The sequence below is a fragment of the Pollachius pollachius genome (assembly GCF_949987615.1).
Source record: "Pollachius pollachius genome assembly, chromosome: 2".
Lineage (NCBI taxonomy): Eukaryota > Metazoa > Chordata > Actinopteri > Gadiformes > Gadidae > Pollachius > Pollachius pollachius.
In genome coordinates this window covers 30,143,242-30,166,123 of record NC_136935.1, presented here as the reverse complement: position 1 = coordinate 30,166,123, position 22,882 = coordinate 30,143,242, and positions in this window count along the sequence as shown.

Here is a 22,882-nt window from a genome sequence, read left to right as displayed (position 1 = left end):
TGGACACTGGAGTTTGAGTTTGAGTTTGGCTGGAGGTCCATCAGAAAGAAAGCCACCATTAGGGCCAGGCAATAATTGAATATCAAAGTTAATCGTCTTTGAATGGTATTGTATCGTCATGGAATGTAGATATCAACTTATGGTGATACGGTGGATAAGGTGATGTTTTAATTATCTAAATTGATGAAGAAGATATGCTCGTAAAAATATCAAATATCAGCTTTCAAACATCAGTGAGAAAGGAAAACTAGTTTTAGTCTGATACCATAATTGTCTGCATACTTCCATGTAAGGACCCAAACTTAAACTGATGAGAATATTATTTAATACACAAGCATATTGTGATTGCATTTCGATATTGGGCAGAATTCACCATAATTATCCTGATAATAAATGTTTCCATATATCGCCCGGCTGGCACCAAATAGCATTGTAGTGAAACAGGGAAGAGAGGGGGAAGGTTGGATTTTAGATTTTCTTTGTAATGAAATTCATCAGAAGATCACACTTGTTCATGTTGTTCATATGAACCAGCACTATCTCACGCTAAAACTAGCCATAACCTAACAATTGCCCTGCTGCAGATATACAATGTGCCAGTCTAGTTTTATTTATAGAGTTACAAGTTGCGACTGTAGAGCCGGCGTTATGTAGTGAACATTTTGTAAGCTATTAGCGTAGCATATTCATATTGTTCCCCCAGGGCAAGTAGACATGCCATGGTTGGGACTTCTTGAAATAGGCCTAACCTACGCAGAACAAAATACATCACTAGTACACAGTCCTTCTAGACCTTTAACACAAATCCATTTGTAAGAACAGCTACATCTGCTGTTCTTTTTTGGCGTCCAGTATAGTTTCCATTTCACCTGAAGACGAAGTGCTTTTTCCAGTCAGAAGAATTCAAGTCCCAGATGCATTTATTAAATGGCATGGGGTATGTTGGTAATCAAGGAACAGAGACACTAGGATTTTAAATAAATAAAGGGTAAAGAGAGTAAAGTACATTTTTGAGTTCTTGCTTTTGTCTACCAACATAATTATTATATGAAAGGAAGGGGGAGAGGCATGGCATTTAATTAAACAACTCTGATCTCGCCTTTATACACACAACACTGGCCTGCAGTTACACACACACACACACACACACACACACACACACACACACCTAAATGTTCACAATACATCCCCACACATGACCCCCCCCACCCCCTCCCTATCTCTCTCTCCCTCTCTCTCTCCCTCTCTCTCTCTCTCCCTCTCTCCCTCTCCCTCTCTCTCTCTCTCCGTCTCTCTCTCTCCCTCTCTCCCTCTCGCCCTCTTTCTCTCTCTCTCTCTTTCTCTCTCTCTCTCTCTTTCTCTCTCTCTCTCTCTCTCTCTCTCTCACTCTCTGGTGTTAGAGTGGGGATACATATAACTTGACGTTATCTGATATCTCATTGTGATTCTTCCTCAGCTGACGGGTGATCAGTAGCTAAGGGTCCCGGTAACCGGAGCTGACACCCAGTGGGTCTGCACCTGCTCAATTACGCCTGTAACGTCACGCTGGGAGGAAGCTAAGGCGGCTAAAGTGGTTAAATGCATAGCAGCAGCGGTGCTGGTAGGGTTGTCCGCTTCATCACTTCACGAGGAGAGGAGATTGCGAGGGTGGGGGGTGGCAGGGATCAAGACAGTGCTATCGCACTTGGATTAATAAACAACAACTGATATGTAATACATAGATTCAATCATGGCAGGTTGAGGTTCCACTTCAGTGGCAGGCGTGGGTTCGAACAACGCCTAGCTCACTAATTGTTGCACATGAGTCTCTTTTGCTCATCATGGAAGAAATGGTTTTGTCCTCCGTGTATAAACAGATCCATCCAATATTGTGACATTTCTAATCCTGCCAGTGACAAGTGGAGGGAACTATACTAGACTATTATGATGATGATGATGCTCTGCAAGTCAACTACTAATTATACAGTAAATATACAGTTTCCATATAAAGGTAAAATATTAGTCACAAGTACACAATACCCAACAACAAGGGGAAAATGGCTGCATTATGTGCAATATTGTGTGTGTGTGTGTGTGTGTGTGTGTGTGTGTGTGTGTGTGTGTGTGTGTGTGTGTGTGTGTGTGTTGGAGAGCAGTTGCTGCAAAAGAAGCCATTATTAAACAGTGAGAAGATGAACATCCAGCTACCAATGACAAAATCACATTTCACAATATTGAGCTCACTTCAATGATGAGGTTCACAACACAACCCCCTCTGCACACATACATAGGCACACTCACACACTAGGACGCACGGTGCACACACATACATGCATGCCGCACACACTTTTACAAACAAACACGCACACACACATACATACATACATACACACACACACTAAGCAGCATATATTGCATGCACGCTATCTGTGCACACACATTGGTACTGCAACTTACACATATAGGGACACAGTGTGCCAACACACACACACCCACACACCCACCCACACACAGTGGAGGTTCTCATTTAGTGTGTGTGCATTGGTTGGATGAGCACTGCCTATCTACACTATCTACTGAAGGAGCGGAAATGAGAATCGCTGCCGCAGGGAAGAGGGGAGAAAAAGGGGAAAGTGATGAAGTGACAACAAAGCAAAGCAAAGAGCGAAAAAATGGGGAAGAAAATGTAAACATTAAAATGACAGTGAGGAGACTGAAAGAGAAAGAGGGGATGTTCTGATTGAGGAAGACGGAGGAAGCGAAGGAAAGAAGAAAGACAGAGGGAGGGAGGAGGGATCCTAGAAAGAACGGAAATATGCCGTCCATGTTTTGGTTTTGTACTGGCATTCATTTGTCAGGCGGTGTGTGATCCTGCCAGAGCCCCCTGCCGGCACACAGAGCCACCTTGGGGTGCAGCCTTTACTGAAGCGCCGGTCCCACGCAGGGCCCGCTGATTTGGGAGCTTACAGGTGGCTGACAAACGGCAGAACGTCAGATCATTAGACCGGGCTGCTGACTGCCCCCTAATGAGTGACACACGACTAATTTGCCCGCTAACGCCGCACGTTGTCAAAAGAAGAGTGCACGACGTGTCAGCCTTTTCAAAGGACAACAACACACTTCTAATGTGATCATGCAAATACGGAAAGGAACCTGTGATGCTGGATGCGCTCGGGCCCAGTTTTCTGGGCTGCACAATGTATATATTAGGTAGGAAACGCAGGGGTGTGGAAACCCATTAACATTAGCCCAAAGCATAAACAAAGCATCAACATTTGCAGACGAAATGAGGAAAACTAGAATAAACACCCAAACAACAAACTGTGTGCGTACGAAATTACACATACACACACACACACACACACACACAATTGTATACATGCAAAGCAGATCTACATTCACACGTACAGATTCCTCATCAAACATCCACACAGACACAAAATCCTCCCCCTGCACACACTGACACACATACACACACACACTCAATTGCATAATGATGCATCAATACATTGCTATAATGTCCACACGTTTCTATGAATAAAACGATATCGACAGAGATGCCATTTTTTTAACAGATAAACAGAAAGGAAAACAGGGAGCAAAATTGCATTACAAATAACAATCCGTGCAGTAATACTTATATCCATGCAATCACACACACAAATACACACACAAAGACACACATACACCCCCCCCCACACACACACACACACACACACACACACAAACACGCAGAGGTCACCGAGAAGTGGCTGTCACTCGCGATTGGTTCCTGCTGCCAGAGTTGGGCTCACAACCACCAATTATCTGTCATTATACAACACAGACCCTGCTGCGGTCTGGATGATGCTGCCACAAGACCATGTGCAGGAATATTCCCTGTGCCTAGTGTGTGTGTATGCGAGTGTGGGTGTGTGTGTGTGCGTGTTTGTAAGTGTGTGTGTTGGTGTGTGTAGTGTATAGTGTGTTCAATTGCATATCCAATTGGTAGATTACTGGTTCTATACTTCAGCATACTGGTATGAGCAGAGAAATGTGGAGAATTGAGGGGAGAGAGAAAGAGGATAATGGATGAGAGAGAGAGAGAGAGAGAGAGAGAGAGAGAGCGAGAGAGAGAGAGAGAGAGAAAGAGACCGAGAGGAGGATGGCGAATGAGGGAAAGGGAGAGAGGGAAGCAGAATGAGGGAGTGAGAGAGAGAGAGAGAGACAGAGAGAGAGATAGAGAGAGAGAGACAGTCTTAGAGAGAGTGGGAGAGAGGATAGTACAGGTGAAGAAGAAATATAAATAGCAGATATTGAGGGGATGATATTTAAGTGAATGGAATGTAGTGAGTTGGAGCGAGAGAACAGTTAGTGATAGAGAGAGAATGAGATAGAGACAGAGAGAGCCAGAGAGAGCCAGAAAGAGAGAGAGAGAGAGCCAGAGAGAACCAGAAAGAGAGAGAGAGAGGGAGAGAGAGAGATGAGACTCTCCGCAGTGTTAATCCCCTTAGGGATGACCATCCTTAATGGCTGTTTTGTGTGTTTGTGTATGTGTGTGTGTGTGTGTGTGTGTGTGTGTGTGTGTGTGTGTGTGCGTGCGTGCGTGCGTGCGTGCGTGCGTGCGTGCGTGCGTGTGTGTGTGTGTAAGAGAGGGAGAGTGTGTAGGTATATAAGTATTTTAGTATGTGGAACATAACCCAGTGGGACGTAACTTACTGGGTGTGTGTGTATCACAGAGCAGATCATGGAGAACAGAGGGAGTGATGTGTGGGAGGTGTTACTACGTGGTTACACGTAATCATTTGTTCTGTGAAAAACATTAAGGTGTGTTTTCCTAAGGAAGGCCAAAAAGTCTCAACTATGCCTACACCTGATGATTTCAATTGAGGTAAAGTTTGCGGTGGTGAGGACGCCAACTTTTACCACGAATTTACCTCAACTCTAAAATATGACAGTGTTTCTTACTGCTTTTTAAAGTGCTTTTTAACGCATGAAATAATGCATCCTATTGTTAATACATTTACTGTATAATTACAGCAACGCACCATTGGTTGTCCCCATTTAGGTTTATTCTGCGTTTCATAAATTTTATATGAGACTACTGCCAAACTGAATGTGGATTTTCTATTTTAAGTGTTTGGAGGCCACCTAGTTGTCACACATTTTAATGTATAGTCAATATTGTAACCCTAGTCGAATAAAACCGCATTCAGGTGAACAAAATATATTTAGCAATCCTCTGAATAGATTTGATGAGGTTAATGAATATGGCCACACTGGATATTGACAAGAAGAGAAAACACATTCAATTCACATTGGACACAGTCAGAAAAGGCAGGAATATGGATATGCTACCTTCTGAGAACCAAAGGGAGACAAAATATGGTGATCTCGGGGAAGATCCTGTTTAGCTTGAGTGAATTGAACATGAAATAAACCGTCTTGAGAGCCTAGGCCTACATAATGTAGTGAAGTGAATTCACAGCGAGAACGATAGAGAAATCATTACTGGACCGGTGGGGACTGACTTTGGCTATCGTAGTTTGGGGGAAGAAGGTTCATAATAACTGGTTGCAAAATCAAGAAGAGGAGCTAATTGGCCCATACAAAACGACAAATTTACACACCATTTAAAACGTTAAATAGCCCATTAAATAGCCGTCAAAAATCTTTCCCTCCATGTTAGAGTTGGGGTACAAACTGCGTAAAAGAGAGTGTTTTTAACCCCTTAAATAGTGCATTTGACAGCCTGATGAAATACAAAAGTATTAAAAGTGGCGTTGTCAAAGCATACGGCCAGGTTTTACGTTGATTTAGATAAATTCATGCCTACATGAGGCTTAGTGCTGACCCTTCTGGCCTTCCCTATGTTCTAGTGCTTAATCGCACCTCATGTGATATAATTAGAGCCTCTGAACAAGGCTAAGACTGACTTAAATTCTACTGGCTAATGGAGCAAACACACATGTGCAAGTGGATGTGCATTACACACAACTACGTGCACAAATTCACATACACACACACACAAACACACACACTCACGCCCAGAGAGACAGAGAGGGGAAGGGAACAACATCTCTCTCAGAGTGCATTAGTGAGCGACTGAGGAGATTTGTAGGAGCTGTCGGGAGACGTCGTGTCAGTTTGTTTCCAGCACGGGCCGGGTCCTCATAAGAGCTAATCTGTCTGCACTCTGTTCTGCTCTCTGTCATATCTAACCAGCTCTCCACCACAGCCCTGCTCAGCAGATGGAGGGGATTAACGAGGGGCGGGATTCCATCGGAATCTCACGATTCAATTTGATTGCCGTTATCAGGGTCGCGATTCGATTTCGAAACGGTTTCTCGTTTCAAAATGATTCCTGATAAAAAATGGATTCTCGTTTCAGTACATAGGGGAGCTCATTCCAGGATCTAACCTCCAGTCCAATTGCACTGAGAAAGGCGCTTTGGCCAATTATGGCATGAAAGCAGAGTGAAGTGTGCATGCGATTGTCTGTTATTTAAGTTACATCCACTGATTGCAATCATGTAAACACACAAAGGCAAACCTAAAGCAGAAGGGCAGAACACATATACCAGATACCACAACAACAAGTTGGGGTATCATGCTTCAGGGTTGAAACTCTTGTCTGTAACTCTGCTTCATTCATCAAAAACAACAGATAATTCAACACATGACAGGGCCATCCTATGGGAGGCCTTCCACTTGTTACCTGCTCTCTGGGCTATACTAAACAAAAAGGTGCAACGCCATTTCAATTATTTGAAGAAGCCAATCACAAACTACCAACTCCCACTCCCTCTTAGTTGATAAAAACGCAGGGTGTGATATCTGGGTTAGATTGGCAAACACAGAAGTCTATGGAGGATCAACTTTTTGACTGATACATGAAAAAAGGGCCACTTAATGCTAATCCCATCTCCCATTTGCTTCCTTGATCAACTCTTCGAGAACAGTGGGGGGTGAGAGGCCGAGGTCTGGCAGGGAGAGGGATGAAACAGTCCAATCAATTAATGAATGACTAAATTCTTCTTCAATCGCTTATCCACTCGACTGTAACGCAATATCCGTTCCCTTACTGTCAAAGAGATGTGAAAGTCAGTTAACAGTCCCTGGAGCAGCATGTTTCTTTTTAACAATATTTGTCAAAGAAATTTCCGAAACATATAGCTGATAGTGCTCTATGGAAGTCCGTCCCCTTTCGTCGCCTCCCTGTGGTAAACCTATGTTACTGAAATGTATATTCCTCCCTCCAAAGCATGCTCCAATCCAGCCCTCTCTAAAACAACAGAAAATGCTCAATGAAAGGATCGGAGATGGTGAGTTACTTTGACTAACAAGAACTGAACTACAATACAAAAACCTAAGCCAAACACTATTGAATAATGTATAAATGAATACCTTAATTAAAATTAAGACCATTAGTAAACATGAACACCATAAGTGAACTATTACCAGACCATTAGTAAACTGTCACTTAACTAGTACTCTTCCTGTAAAATGTTTCTTTCCTTTCTTGATTTGTAATTTTATTTTGGCATGTTTGCCGCATGTATGCATATTGAACGAAAAACAGGGGGGGTTACAGTCTTCCTAATATGCATCAAAAAAGAAGCTTCTTAATCAAAACATCCAACACAACATTGCGCCCCTCAATAAGACGCCTCCTTCTATCGCCTGTATGGCAAAGTATGGCATTACCAGCACCAAACAGTTTGGACAGGGATGACAACACACAACAACAACCGCCCAGATACAAACAAGTCAATAATCAGTTGAGATGACAGATGAATGATTTGTCTTTTTCCTATTCAGGGAATAGCATGTCAATACACGGTGTCCCGGTAACCATCTAAACTCTATATTAAACCCCACTGATCCCCTTGTCTCTGTGGCAGTCTCGCAGCATAACGCTGTGTGCATTGTGTTCAGCGCCACACGAGGCGTCGGGCCTCATTGTAAGACATTTCTGAGGATTGGGCCGTACAGCGCGCTAGCCAAACACCTGAGTCATCACGCCGGCCCTGCTCCTACACACACACACACACGAGGAACGTGCTGAAGGATTACATTGTGAGCGTGAGGAGCTGTGTGTGCAAACGGATGGCGAGCCAGCGAATGTATCGGGTGTATCTGAGTTGTTTATCTTCATTAGTTTAAAAATTACACTACTAAGGGTACCTACTCGCTGTGTGAGCAGTGAGACACAGGCACACGCAGGCATGCAGTTGCGAACACACATAAACGACCTTCAACATATTGTCATCTCAGATTAAAAGCACAATTCAGCGAGACACACAAAAACGTACACGCGCACACACACACAAACAAACAAACCCTTAAGGGCCCAATTTTCTGTCTTTGGCTAGCATGCTATTCCTCTCTGGCCTCCCTAACATTCATGCCACAGTATCCATGGAAACCCCTCACACAACCATTCATTGGGAAGCCGAGCCTCAAACAACTGACTGCACAAAAATCATAAAAGGTGCTTAACCCCACACACTGCTTTCACTTCTCATAGAGCCTAAAGTTACTCCGCACACAGGAAGCCATCCACCCAGTAGCGGTCATGGCTTATTAAAGTCACACAAATGTATGCACAGAGAGAGAGAGAGAGAGAGAGAGAGAGAGAGAGAGAGAGAGAGAGAGAGAGAGAGAGAGAGAGAGAGACATACAATTATCAATTATGTATACATACATACATAATTGAACAAGTTAAAGGACAAGATCCTACCTTGGCTCATGGTTCATCTTGTAACATCAAGTGTGAAAGCAGGAGCTAAAATAGAAAAGGGCAATTGTTTATTTCATTTAATTTGTACAATTTGTGCCCTAGGTCTATTGAATATTTTTTTTCTATGAGGCAAAATAATATAATGTTTGAGTTGCTGTCATACTGGGGAAAGAGAGATAAATTAGAGCGAATCCATGGGGGGCCTAGCTGATAAAATGGGCCAATCGAAACGCTGCCTATTGGGCATGCTACTTTGCTGCCACCTGTAGGCGGTACTTGGTATCACAGAAGTAAATTGGTAACAAAGGAGCACATCCATCCTAATATTGAATTGAATGAATTAACCACTGGGACGAGTGCTGTCCTAGCAGAATATGACTCTTGCCTGTGCTCATTCTATCAAACTAAATTCTCCTGATAGGATCTCGAATGTTCCCACGTAGGATTCAGCCTTTGTCAGTTACAACTCGCTGTGCCATATGCCCACACTACCCAAAATAGTTGGATAGAAATACTCCATATTCTTTGTCGGGAGCCTCGTGAAGGCAGTTATGTGGATTGCATGGAATGAGTCACACGCACACACAGACACGCACACACACAGACACACACACACACACACACACACACACACACTCTCTCTCTCTCTCTCTCTCTCTCTCTCTCTCTCTCTCTCACTTTCAAAACTCCAGCCAGAAGCTGCAGAAAAAGGGCTAAGTTGCACTCAGGAGAAGCTGTAGCCTACGCCAGGCCCTTGCTGCATCTTTAAACGCGTCGGAAGAAGGGGTGAGCGCATGTTTTTATATTTAGCCCGGTGACGCGCTGCGAAACTTGTCCGCTAACATAAGAGAGAAAAGCCCAGCGATGCGTTGCCGAGCGCCGCGCTCAATAATGTATCAAGAGGCAGCGCTCGCTAAAGCGCTGCGGCCCGGGGAGCGGCCTGCTGTCTTGTCCTATGCTGCCGTGCGCCTGTCTGTCTCCCCGGCCGTCCTTCCGTCTCCTCCTGCCAAAGCAGCAGCTTTGCGGATCTCTCACGCCGCAGGGACTTGATGTCTTGTTAAACTTTTATCCCGTGGCCTTTTTTTTCTCGACATGCTTTCTATCCCAGGGGATGGCTCTAACTCTCTCCCTCTCCCTCTCCCTCTCTCTCTCTCTCTCTCTCTCTCTCTCTTTCTCTCTGTATCTCTCTCTCTCTCTTTTTCTCTCTCCCTCCCTCTCTCTGTATGTATATCCCTTCACTCCGATCTCTTTGAATGTGCGTGGTAATGAAGGTCTTGTCATCCCTGGTTTAACAGCTTTGTTGTCAACATCATCATCATCATTCTCCCCTACCTTTATTAACACGGGAGGTCACTCTGCTGCTGCATCCTTGACCAACGAAAGAGTAAGAAATCCTCCAAAGAATTCTCCTGCAGGATAGAATAGAAAAGATAGATGGATCGATAGAGAAAGAGAGCGAGAGAGAGAGAGAGATACAGACAGAGAAAGTGGCAGAGAGAGAGAGAGAGAGATATACGTGTGTGAGCGATAGATAGATAGATAGATAGATAGATAGATAGATAGATAGATAGATAGATAGATAGATAGATAGATAGATAGATAGATAGATAGATAGATAGATAGATAGATAGATAGATAGATAGATAGATAGATAGATAGGATGGATGATAAATAAGTAGATGAGGAAAAAAAGAGGAATTGAAACAAGAAAAAATAGGTATTAGGAACAGTTTTCACATGTTGTTGTGCATCTTTGTGCACACATTCTGAGCACTGTGGTGCAAAGAGAGAAGGTGCAAAAGAACGCTCCGCACTCGACGGGCCTGGCTCAGCCCTGAGTGTTGTGAAGTGGGTCAGCAGGGGCGGGCGGCCCCAGCTCAACTCTCAGCAGCCTTCTGGAAAGGCTTTTAAGGTATCCACCAGCAGTCCCCCGCTGGAGCATCTCAATGTGATACACACACACTCTGACTGGTCAAGGAGGTCGATGCGGGACACGCACATGAACCGCATGGTGGAAAGAGACACACCGTGTACCAAACTTAAGACGGGCTGCTAAAGTACACAAATACACACACAGCAAGATGCCTTTTTTGTATCTTTTCTGTGTGCGGGCGGGGTCCATCCTACGAACGCATCACAACTTGTTCTGACGGCAGTGTGCAGTAAAACACGAGATATCTATAATGCATATTATTTATAATACATTATATTTGCTCTGCCGACAGGTTGAATCCAGATGGATTTCGAGGACATTTTGTAAAAAGTAAACTATGACAAAAACGTCAAACCCAAAACAATGTTGGAGGGGTAACATCTCAGAAAATGCTTCATACATTTTTAGAGAGTGACATTATTTCTGGAATAATTAAAGTGCTGTTGGGATAGTATATAACATAACTTACAATTGCAGTGTTGTGAAACGATAAGAAGACTTTCTCATTTTTCCTGACATAATGTGGTTTGTGTGCAATGTTGTCCCAGAAACTATAGAGTTGCAGTAGTGCAGAGCAGCCACTAGTCTGTGCTGTTACACCACTGCTGTGTGTCTGTGCTGCTGACCGACTTTCTATAGGCCTACAAGGAGTAGGCCAATGATGGCAGCATACATTAAGTGGGAAATCTATTGACGTAAAGACCACTAGAGACTAATTTATAGATGGAAACTAGGAAGCGGGTCAATGCTGCTGTGCTCCCCCGCTTCAATGTCGTAACAGCAACAAACAGCCTATCTGAATACATATCTAAATTCGTCCAATTATTTCCACTGTAAGTTAACAATGCATGTATTCGTGAACTTATGGACCTTCATTGTAAAATGTGAGGACCGGTAGTTAGCTACCTAGTTAAACTATACGAAGAGCTTCCAAAGCTAATTCAATGAATGGAAGGAAACGACTGCCACAGACAATTGTTTGGCGTCAGCTTCGATTTTTTCTCCTCCGAGTTTGTGCCGATACTGTTGTGTTTGTTTCCTTGCAGCGAGCTTCTTATGGTGTGCTTTCTGGTCGAGACCTTGCTCGTTAGAGGGAATGTGGATCACCTGTGCTGGCCCCACTGAGGTAATTAAGACCTCAACAGGGTTTTTACAACAGATCAGCACTTTGGAAAATAGATCATTCTGCTGGCAGGCCTTTCCTACTCTCTACTCCTCCTCCGCTAGGGAAGCAGCAATGGGTTTGTCCTCATTTACAGAGATGGGACTTCGATTTCAGTTATTTGTAACTATAGTTTTGTAGAGGTAGCTCTTATGTAGTGTTTTCATGAAACCAATCTACTACCAGTGCCAGTAAGGGCGCTTTTTAGACCTCCCAAAACCTTCTTGTTATTTTCCATTTTAAGATCTTTGTTCTTCTGGTAAAGCAATGGTTTCATCTTTTGAAAGAATCACACTCTCTGGGTCAGATGTGTGTAATACATCGCCACTCAACAACGGCCCATATAATCCCAGAGGTATCAGACTATAAAGCAAGCTGGTACAGTGGAATGGAGCTCCTTTTCAGATGTATTTTTGCATTTATTTGATGGCACATGCTGGTTCCCGCAGCAGGCATGAAATGAAGCCTTAAAGTGTGTGTCGTTTGGATCGGGGGAATTGGGTAAGAAGGCCAGGGGTGTCAGAGATACCACAGAGGAGACACATTTAACTCTCAAAAATGGCAACACGCTGCAGAATAAACCACAACACTGGCATGATTACCCTTTTTTTAGAGAACCAATGACTTCCACATGACTCCTCTTTAGTGGTGCAAGTGTATTAAGATGCTACACATCTAAATAGATTAATATATTTTACAGTCCTTTCATGGCGGGAGTCAATCTTGGTAAACATGTTTACACTTCAGAGGTGTGCGCGTGCCCCGTGCTAATTGAATTTTCTCCGGAACATTCTTGAGGGCGCAGAGGAATGAGTTGGTAACTTCAAGGACTTTTCTGAGCTGCATGGCACACTTTGGCGGAAACAACTTTTTTACACATCTTGACTTGTGTTTATGGGGCTACGTTCTGGTTCGCAAGGGTATGCAAGAGTTCGTTAAAATCATCGTTGTCATCACACCTTCCCATAGCCTCCTGTCTGAGCAGGGGCGTCAAGGTTTGCCCGTCCTAACGTGGACCTCAGGAGAGAAGACGGAGTAAATGGTGGCAGCAAAAGAGGATGGGACATGTGGCTGTAGCTCCTGCTAACATCCACCATGCCAGTTGGTGGCATAACAATGAAGGACGGAAACAGATTTGAAATGTGCGTCAAGCGGTAATCCTACGCACAGAAATATTCAAACTTTGTTCAATTTTAAGCCAAGAGAACTACAGCTGTCAAGAGTTATTAGACTACCCCTAGAAAGTATTGGAGACTCGGTCCAACTCTATTCTGCAGATTTAGTTTTTTTTTGTGAACAGGGGGTGGCGGGGAGGGGAACGGGGGACAGGGGGGGAGCATGGAATTTCCGTAAAAATCCAAAATAAGATCTAAAATCTGACTATCAGCCTCGTTTGGCAGAGTAACACTTGGAGGCTGCAGAATCAACTGGTATGCACACTCCGCTTATTTCCAATTTTCCTTATGAAACAACCTTCAGAAAGTCCAACTGGGCTATACACTAGCTAGTGTTGTCGCTGCATTCATCGTTTCTATACTGTCCCATTTTTCTGCCGTCTGGTCAGGAATCTATCCTCGTGCAAGGCTCACTGTTACCGCAGGATAACTACGTGTCTGTCCCCCCTCCCCCTCCTGGGAGGTGTGCACGCGGGTGCTAATCCAGCATGATAATACGCCTTTTAACCAGAGAAATAAGGAATACAAATCACACAAGACCCTCTACCAGGGCCACCCGGGTGTGAATGTGCTGGGGGTGCCGGGGGCAAGCAGAAGAGCGCGATCTGAGCGGATTCTTCGGCAAAGAGTGCGGAATTATCTGACGGCCGGGGCAGCAAATTACTCAGCCGCGTCCCACTTTGGAGACGCATCACACGGCCAGCCGCTGGAGGCCAAGTGAGCGAGTGAGGGTGGGGGGGACATGAAGGATGAAGGGGGAGGTGTGCGTGGAAGGTGGGGAACCAGGGGGTTGGTGAGTGGAGTAGGATGTGGGGCCGATGGAAAAGAAAAAGGTCAAAGCGAGTGGGAGAGGGAGGCTGTGGTAGGGAGGTGAGACAGTGCCGCAGCCCCAAAACCTCACAGCTACAGTACAAGGGAACCGGTACCAAGGTAAAAAGAATACTGCACATCTTGTTCCTGCCCGCCTTCAGGCCTGCACCTGACGGTCCAAGAGCTAAGCGCGCGTTTCCCCGTAGCAGGCAAAAAGAAAGAGAATCACCTCAGTGCCAATGTGCAAGTTAGGGAGAAAGAAAAACGTGGCGATATTTCTTTCCTCCTTATAAGGACAGACGAGGCGATATTTCTTTCTAGCCTTTTCTCTCCTCTCCTCTATTTCATCTCCCCTTACAGAACAGGGTGTTAATTTAAAAAAGGAATAAATAGAAAGGGATCAGGGCAGATCATGTCGTGGGGTTGGTTCATGGCTCGGGCCGGCGTGACCTGACTTTAATATATTGAAGGCGCACGGCAAATGTTAGAGTGATATTGGAGTCGCGGTACCTAGCAAGGGACGAGAGTACTGCTGGAGCAGAATCAAAATGGCCACTGAATTAGTGCGCTGGGGCGTCTAATGAAAGCTCCTAGTTTGACTCTGTCTAAGTGACCCATTTCTTTCCCCTTTCTCATTTCCCTCCCTTTGCTCTTTCGCTCTCTGTCGCGCTTTCTATTACAGATTCACACCTCACAATCACACACATGCCTGCGTATACCTGAGTCATTCAGTGTGTGTGTCTCTGTGTATGTATATATTGTATCTATATTTCTCTCTCTCTTCCGTCCCTCTCGTCTTGCTGAGATAGTGGCCAACCATCCTCCGCAGGGAGGAATCTGCATAAATTTCATTACGCCGTCCCAAGTCATAGAAGGGACTATTGTAATATGTGCTTTGCCTCTGACCTCACCGGTGTTTTGGGGTTCAAGGACCCTCTGGGGGCCAGGGAAGGGGTTGGCTCAACCGGGTCAGCCATGATGAGGCACAAGAGGAAATATCATTTCCAATGACCAGAACTTCAAGCAGAAGTATAAATGAAGCCTAACTATTTTAGGGACAGAATATCTCAAAAATATATAAAAAGTTTATGATAGGATGCACCACATTGTTGCCTTTACTTTTTGAGTTTAAAGCCAATGATTGATTTTCTTCGGATGTTCAATGATCATTTGCGTGTGAGTGCTTTTTTTGCATTAGCTTTAAAAGCCAATCAAAAGCTTTAAAAGCCCATATTTATATTGAATTAGGTGTTGGTGCATCAGTACAACCAACTCCTTGCAAATTGTTAAAAAAAGAAGAAAAAAAAGGTAAATCTAATCGTATCCTGGAAGTTCTCAATGGATATGAGAGAATGACCTTCTACCATCAATGGCATGTTTAGAGTAAAATCAAAACGAAAAAACTGCAAATTCTACCATTGAGTCACGTTCCCTCCATACTCAGGTTCACACTATCCAACAGCCTGCTCACTCCATGATACAAAAGGACTGGTGCATAACCAAGGTGCCAAACAGCTATTTTAGTGAACCACTGATGCCGCCTCTCACTTTGTTATGCAAAACAAAGCACGCGCCACCAATAAGTTGCTATTTTGCAACAAAGAGCAAAGCAAGGGATAGGATTCTAACTGCGACTCATAGAATCTCATGGGGGGGGGGGGGGGGGTGGATGTATCTTTATCTTTATCTGGATCTGGCCATTTATGACGCCTTCTCCTCAATTTTCCACTCACTCGCTTGAATGGGAAAATCGGACTTGGGAAAAAAGAGCGACATCCTAGTTGAATCTGCATGTGAGGGGAATGCTGGGATCTGGCTGTGCAGGATTAACATACGCTGCGCTCCGAGAGAGGAAGTCAGCCTTCAAGTCAAGGCATTCGACCAGATTGATTCTGTCATTCTTGTGGCTAGGCTGTACAAAATCTGGGACTCTGTGTGTGTGTGTGTGTGAGTGTGTGTGTGTGTGTGTGTGTGTGTGTGTGTGTGTGTGTGTGCTGTCATCTGGTGGGTAAAATACGAGCAGCATAAGTCATGAAGTGAGAGGTAGTCACTAATAGGATAGGGGGCCGCTTCCTCTCTGCACACAGGGATGAGCTATCGTCTTATTATACCGCCCGGTTACTTGTGGCCTGTAAAATAAAAACCTAAATGTTTATATCCTCTCCGCCCATCCCTCCCTCCATTCATCCATCTACTATCATACACTGTCTCGTCCCCCATTTTGCATCCCTCCATCCCCGTGTTCTCAGCCCCCCCAAACCCCTTTCTCTTCCCTGCTGTTATCCCTGCTTCTTTCCTTCAATCCACACACACACACACACACACACACACACACACACACACACACACACACACACACACACACACACACACACACACACACACACACACGTTGTCTCATCCTGTTTGTTCTCACCATTTATCTATTTTCTCTTCTTCTGCTGCACCTGACTCTGCCCGGTCTATATTAAAATAAACTCACTCCTCTCTGCTCCCCAGAGCACCTGCTTAACTAAAACAACCCCCCCTCCCTACACACACACACACACACACACAACACACCCTGCCCCCTCTCATCCTACATCAGCACTGACTCTTCTCCTTCCTTCTTTCTCATTTCATTTCTGTCCCTCACTTTCTCTGTTCCCCTACCAACTTTCATCATTACTCACTCTCTTGATCTATTAATCTCTCTCTCTGTCTCCAATCCCTCTCTCTCTCTCTCTCTCTCTCTCTCTCTCTCTCTCTCTCTCTCTCTCTCTCTCTCTCCTGGGGCCTCTCTCTCTCTCCTGTGGCTTCCTCCCCCAATCCCCAACTCTATTGCTCTCTTTCGGTTTATCTCTCTCTCTCTCTGTCTGTCTCAGTCTCTCTTTTCCTCTCCATCTTTCTCTCGATCTCCCTGTGTCTCTCTCAGATCTTCTTCTCCAGTTCTCTACCTCCCCAAATCCTCCCCTCCGACTCGGCAGTCTAGAGTGCTTCAGAAGGGTGGGAGGTGTGTGTGTGTTTGTGTGAGTGTGTGTATGTGTGTGTGTGTGTGTGTGTGCGTGTGTGTGTGTGTGTGTTTGTGTGTGTGTGTGTGTGTGTGTGTATGTGTGTGTGTGTTCTCAGGCTCAATTCCTGAGCAGCAGTGGAGGAGAGCAGGTGGGCTTCATGACACCACGAGAAGGCAAACGTACCGGGGAACCCAAAATAAACCAACAAAGGGGGAAGAGGGAAGAGAGGGAGAGTAAGAGAGGAGCGAGAGAGATGGAGAACGACAGGCAAGGAGGTGGATCCACTCCAGGCACCCCCAAAAGAGGGCAGAGGAACTTCCTCTACTTATTGCCGTTTCCCTTTGATTCGTGCACCTCACAGCGTGCCATCTCTCCTTGAATTCATTCGCTCTTCACTTGTTTGCTTACAAGGCCCCCACAACACCGGCTGTTTGATGTGATTACACAAGACGCAGTCTCGCACGCACACAAGACAACCACACACACACACACACACACACACACAAACACACACACACACATACAACACACACGCACACGTTGTTTGTACCCGAAAAGCCCATCTTTAACTCATACGTAAGAAAAAATACTTTTCGTCTTTCTGTTCCCATTTGGAGAAACTTTCTGCTGACAGCTTTGTGTGAATTATTCCTGGGAAGGGTGGAATTGTACTGAGTTAACCAAATGACATTGTCACTGCATTTGCATACCAAGAAATGCACCATAGGTGGAAAGCAAGGCTGCGGCAGTAACTCAATATTATTGTTCATGGTCTTTGAGTGGTGTTGAATAATAATGGAGTAAAGATATCAACCTATATGACAATTCACAGGTTTTTTTTGTCTAAATGAATTACCATTCGACAATATGCCCTTGAAATAATAAAGAGAATGAGGTTGGAAACGTCAGGGGGAAGGTATTTTTAGGCTTTTGTATGATACCATACTTAAAATGAGCATACGATTGAATGTAATGAGCCTCACTATTGTGTGTGTGTGTGTGTGTGTGTGTGTGTGTGTGTGCGTTTGTGTGTGTGTGTGTGTGTGTCAAATTTCATATGCCAAGGGAGGAGTCCTCACTCAGTACAGTAGTATGTGGGAATTAACCTTTGTCTTGCTGAGTTTGTTTGTGTGTGCTAGTGCCTGCGTGTGAGTGTGTGTGTGTGTGTGTGTGCGTGTTTGTGTGTGTGTGTGTGTTTGTGTGTTTGTGTGTGTGTGTGTGTGTGTGTGTGTGTGTGTGTGTGTGTTTGTGTGTGTGTGTGTGTGTGTGTGCGTGTGTGTGTGTGTGTGTGTGTGTGCGTGTGTGTACGTGTGTGTGTGTGTGTGTGCCTTTGCTGTCGGTCTGTCATTGTGTATAAGCATGCACATGAGTATCTCTCCATTAGCACTGTGTTTGTCTTGTGTTGTGTCTACTGCACTGGGGCCGCGTCTCCAGATCCTCTGAAGAGTCGAGGGACAACTTGGTTCCCATTAAATCAAACAGAATTATTCACATGCTCCCTGAACATCAACAGCTGATCCAGGACCAGCCATCGCCCCATTTTTACCTCTTCATCTCCCCCTTTTACAGCCATCTGGACCGATAGCACTGACCTGACTGGCACATGGCCGGGACATGACACACACACAAAGACCCACAAACGGATATATGCACACACACACACATACACAAACATAGAAACACAAACTCAAACTCTCTCTCATATACACTTGCGCACATCAAAACACACAGAAAATCAAGTGCTCTGAATTTTTCCCTACCTATTGTACACATACATACACACAGACGCACACACACGAACAAACACATCCACATGCCGAAACACACACACGCAGACACCAAAACAGACAAATGCAAACACAAACACACAATTATAGACATGAACAAGAATACATACAAAGACAGACGCACACAAACACACCCTTAGAAGTTCACGCGTGTGTCTCCGGTGAGCACCAGTGTGGCAGATGGGCCGACGCCGGAGTAACATATGACTTAGTGGACCAGAGGGAGGGCCCTGGAGCAGTGTGTCAGCCAAACCTCTGCCACTAATGAGGCCCTACACACTGTCCCAGCAGAGCCCAAACACTGGGTACCACACAAACACGCACACGCGCATACACAGAAACAGAGACACGCACACACACACACAGAGACCGACACGCACACACACACACATTCGTGAATACACACACATACAAACACACATGCACAGAAATAGAGCAAGGGCTAGAGAGAGTGGGGAGGAGTGAGTAAGTGTGAAAGAGATTATATAGCAATGGGAAGAGAGGGCAAAAAGAGGGCATGAGCGAGGGGAAGACTGAGGGAGGGAGGGAGGGAGAGAGAGAGAGAGAGAGAGAGGATAAGATGTTTCAGTCCGTTATCCTGGTCAATATTGATTCCATCCTTTTATAGGACACTTGAAGTTAATTTGTCCTGGGACAAAAAGCCAAAAAGTTCCCCTCCATTCTTTAAAAGCTGACCTTATTTTGGGGTACAGGAAGAGCTGGACCCTAACGAACAAAGCCGTGCAATAAAATACCACTGGAGTGAAAGGACGTTTATTACAATGGATAAAGGAAATCCACTTCAACTCTTAGTTATATCATTTAGGAATAATCAACAACAATAATTAAAAAAACTACACAACGCAAAACTACCACTACATGTGTAGATGTGTACACGTGTACTTGTGTGTGTGTGTGTGTGTGTGTTTGTGTGTGTGTGTGTGTGTGTGTGTGTGTGTGTGTGTGTGTGTGTGTGTGTGTACATGTATGTATTTGTGTGTGTGTGTATGTACGGATGTGTATGTCTGAGTGGGTAAATGTTTGTATGCGCATGTGTGTGTGTGTATATGTATGTATTTGCATGTCTGTGTGTGTGTGTGTGTGTGTGTGTGTGTGTGTGTGTGTGTGCGTGTGTGCGTGTGTGTGTGTGCGTGAGTGTGTGTGTGTGTGTGTGTGTGTGTGTGTGTGTGTGTGTGTGTGTGTGTGTGTGCGTGAGTGTGTGTGTGTGTGTGTGTGTGTGTGTGTGTGTGTGTGTGTGTGTGTGTGTGTGTGTGTGTGTGTGTGTGTGTGTGTGTGCGTGCGTGATTGGGTGTGTTTGTAGGCTTACATGTGTACAACAAACCTCCTGACTATAAGGGGTCTGAGAGCTGAATTGCAGTCTTGGATCCAAAAGCATAAAGCCATTCAGCTGTAAGGCCTCCCATACAAAGCCATTCACCACTGACATGCCAATACAACTGCTCCAATTCAGTTCCCGTGGCCGTACCAGTGATTCTCCTAGACGCAGACATCTGCTGCTTGAAGAGAAGCCCAGTGAAAGTACAGAAAATGGGCCGCTTACATGACAGGGAGATGAACACACACAACCACACACATACACAAATCAAGACACACGCACATCAACACATGCATGCACACGTTACTTTGAAGCTAGGTCAGGCCCAGCTCACTGACATGGGGATCTTGAATTTCTTGCAAGTCTTACCTAACGATTCAAGTACTTCTGACTCATGACTAATTAAACAATACAAGCAATGCGATGTTGGCTTCCAACCAGCACACGCGTGCATGCGGAGCACACCGTTGGCAGGCCGGCCTCGATATCCCAGATCCACGCTTTAATGAAGCCAACATTGTATTTGCATGTATTGAACAAACCTGCACCGTACCTGCAAGTTTTTCACTGCCGCCAACAATTTTGCTCCAACTTATTGTTTACTTCTTCGCTAAAGAATAAAACCCATGGTTTGATCTACCAAGAAATATGGTTCTTTCTATCTGAATCAATTCGGTCCGTGCAAATAAAAGGCGAGAAAACAAAACAAAAGTGAGGACTTTTATGGAAAAGTAGCAGGTACATTATGGGGGGTGGATCGGAGTAATTAACACAGTTTTAACCACCTCATGAATAACTCTATAATGAAAATACACCTTTCCTTGCATTTACTTTTCCAAGTAAATACAAGGAAAGAGTGTGCGCCCGTCTAAAGAATAGTGTGACCACTGTTGAAGTACCTCATCCGTTGATCTGTATATCTGTGTGTATTCCCGCTCATTGTGGAGCAGAGTAACGCACACAGCGCGGACCTCACACACCCTGCGGAGCGCGCGGACGAGGTCACGGTGGCGCCGAGCGGAGAACAACGAGGCTTCGGACACTTTTGTTGTTGTTGTTGTTGTTGTTATAATGGATGCAGTTTGCTTATAAATCCATCATGAATCCATAGGGAGTCCATGGGAAGACTATTTAGTATTCAAGGGGAAGAAGATATGTGACCCATCATAACGGTATTAAACACAACCCTTCAGTCTTCTCGTTTAATGGAATAGAGTTCACAGACACATTATTATAAGGGATCGGTCATTGTGCACACAGAGCTCAGTTAAAACTCCTGCCAATAGAATAACGAGGATTTAATTAAGCCTGTTCCCGCCAAGAGTGTGCTCCCGAAAAAAAGAGTCAACACAACAATAAAACAATCTGAAAATGATGACATAGTATCCCATAATAAGCAGAGGCGTTAATTAGGACCGTGTGACAGTGCATGCGCATTACCCAACCAGACGCAATAAATCACATAAAAGCGCATGTGTCCTTGAAATGGGGACAACTATTAATATCTTCATAATGACCTTCACATGTTCGCACCAATTAGTGTACATATTTATGCTGATATGATGCTTAGAACATGTTTAGACGTCCTCGCCATATAAGGGCCAAGTCAGACCATTCTCAAAGGTTTGTCTTCATCACTCCCAGCTTGCTATTCCAGTGAATATTGTTACTGGCATTAGTATTTCTGTTTGATGTTTTCTGGATGGATTGGCTGCTGTGACCCCTGGACTCCTCTTCCTGGGTGAACAAGGTGTTACCGTATCTGAACAAATGTTATCCCAGACATAATAGCTCTCCACTAACTAAATGGGTTGAAAAAGGGGAAGACGTGTGCAAATGTGCAAGACACTCAATCTGTGTGTGGAGACCCATCTGCTGCCTAGTTACCTGATTGTGTGTTAATGAATTTGTGTTTGTGTGTGCATGCCTGCGTGTGTGTGTGTGTGTGCCTGTGTGTGTTAATGTGTGTGAGGTGATAGTAGGGGGGATTGATTGAGGAACAGGTACAGAGGACTTCGTCCATCCCTTTGTAATACAGAGGTAATGATGGTGTTATGATGGTGTATCCAGGATCTGCAGCCAAGTCAGATTTCAGAGCAGGTTGCTTTGTGGACTCAATGCGAAGCCAAGCACTCGTGGATGTGATGCCACGGCATGCTGCAAACTCAAACTCAAACTATAAAAATCCAATAAAAAGGTACCGAAGTAGGCACTATTTGTATTTCTGTGTGCGTGCGTGTGTGTGCGTGTGTGTATGTGCACGTGCGTGAGTGAGTTGTGGTGGGGGGGGTTGTTTAAAAACAGATTGAATCTTACCTTATGAAGTGCCTGGACACATCAAACTGCAGAAAGGGAGAGAAAGAGAAGAAAGGAGGAATGAGGTTAGCCTTGCGTTCAGACGACTCTCAAACAAATTAAGACTCCCAGGATGCATTGCAAAGGAAACTTCCAAAGAGTCACCAAGAGTTCACATAGGCCCTAGAGTGTGTCGGAGAACTGTACATGTTAATGCAGCAAGTTACACGTTTTGTTAGCAGTGTTCCTAGCGTTTGTTTGTCAAACAATTAACTATATAAAAAATATAGGATTTTTACTCTTTTTGTGATTACATTTTTATTGTTGACATTTTATCAACGGAATAAAAACACGCCAGTCAAACTTTTAAGTAAAAAGATCCCCTAGCTCCCATTATCTGAATGAACACCAGTTTGAATGTCACAGATAAAAACTAGCAAGAATTGAATCTCAGATAGAACCAAGCCGACATGGCAACATAAAGAAATACATGTTCATTCTTGTCTGTTAATCGCTATATGTGGATATATATGGGTTCATGTATAATAACGGTATATTCTTATTTTATCTGGAAAATGTAGTTTCATGGTTAAATCAATAAGTTGTTTGATGGATTTTCTTCCCTATGATTTTTCCACCCACAAAAACCTTGTTTTGTGGGGTGGATGTGTCACTCAAAGTGGAGAACGG